The following is a 1081-nucleotide window of genomic DNA, read 5'->3' as shown; positions in this document are numbered from 1 at the left end:
ATATATATATATATATATATATATATATATATATATATATATATATATATATATATAAATATATAAATACAAAATAAAAGATAAAACAAAATAAAAAAAGATACCTTAGGTGGTAGTTTCTTCTTAAATGATGGATTTCTAGCCATTTGCTTCGTCAGCTGCATTTTTGCTCCGCAGCGGTAACATGAGGCCTGTGTAGATAGAAAAAAAAGAGTAGTATTTCATGATTATATTAAAAAAATATAAAATAATTTAAATATATTATAATATTATTTAATAATTTAGTGAAAGGAGAAATACATACAAGAATTTCAATGCAGAACACCAAAAAACACAAAACTCGTCGCAACTGAAAGATGAAGAAACAATCCAGAAACCCAAATGATGAATAAAAGAGGAGAGAGAAAATACAAAAAAAACAAACGTGAATATATGCAGAAACACACAGGAAATGGCATTCTGTATTGTTTAGTAGCTGAAGATATACCCTAAACCCTAAACCCTAAACCCTAAACCCTAACACCTAAACCCTGATCCTTTCTCCCTACCGCGTACCCCCCCTCCCTCCTCTCTGGTTTATCATATAACCACTTAATTGTATTCGCAAATAATTAAATAATGAAATTTAATAGAGAAAGAAGAAGTGTTTATATCTCCTCCCCCTCAACAAAACTATGCTCTTGCTCTTATATTCACGATGTTTCCTTTGTATTCAATGAAAATAAAGTATAATATTTAGTTGAAATATAATTTAATAATTAAATTAATATAAAATAAAACAAAAAAAGAAAGAAAAATGAAGAGAGAAACAACTTACATTCATAAGGTTTCCATGGTATTCAATAACACGTCTACTACCAGCATCCTGATGAAGGTTATCTACATTTTGTGTTACGATTGCTTTTATAATACCCAAAGCTTCTAATCTCGCCAAAGCAATATGAGCTCTATTAGGAACAGGTTCGTTTTCATTCAGAAATTCGTGCAACAATATCCATATTTTGCTCGGTTCACGCCAGAAACCCCATATCGTCGCGTACACTGCAGGGTCATACCTGCAACAAAAAAAAAAAAAAAAAAA

This window comes from Eimeria mitis, genomic scaffold (genome assembly GCF_000499745.2).
Source record: "Eimeria mitis Houghton genomic scaffold, Emh_scaff1446, whole genome shotgun sequence".
In the NCBI taxonomy this organism is placed as follows: Eukaryota; Apicomplexa; class Conoidasida; order Eucoccidiorida; family Eimeriidae; genus Eimeria; species Eimeria mitis.
The sequence above is the reverse complement of the archived record's forward strand: the minus strand, read 5'-3'. Positions refer to the sequence as shown.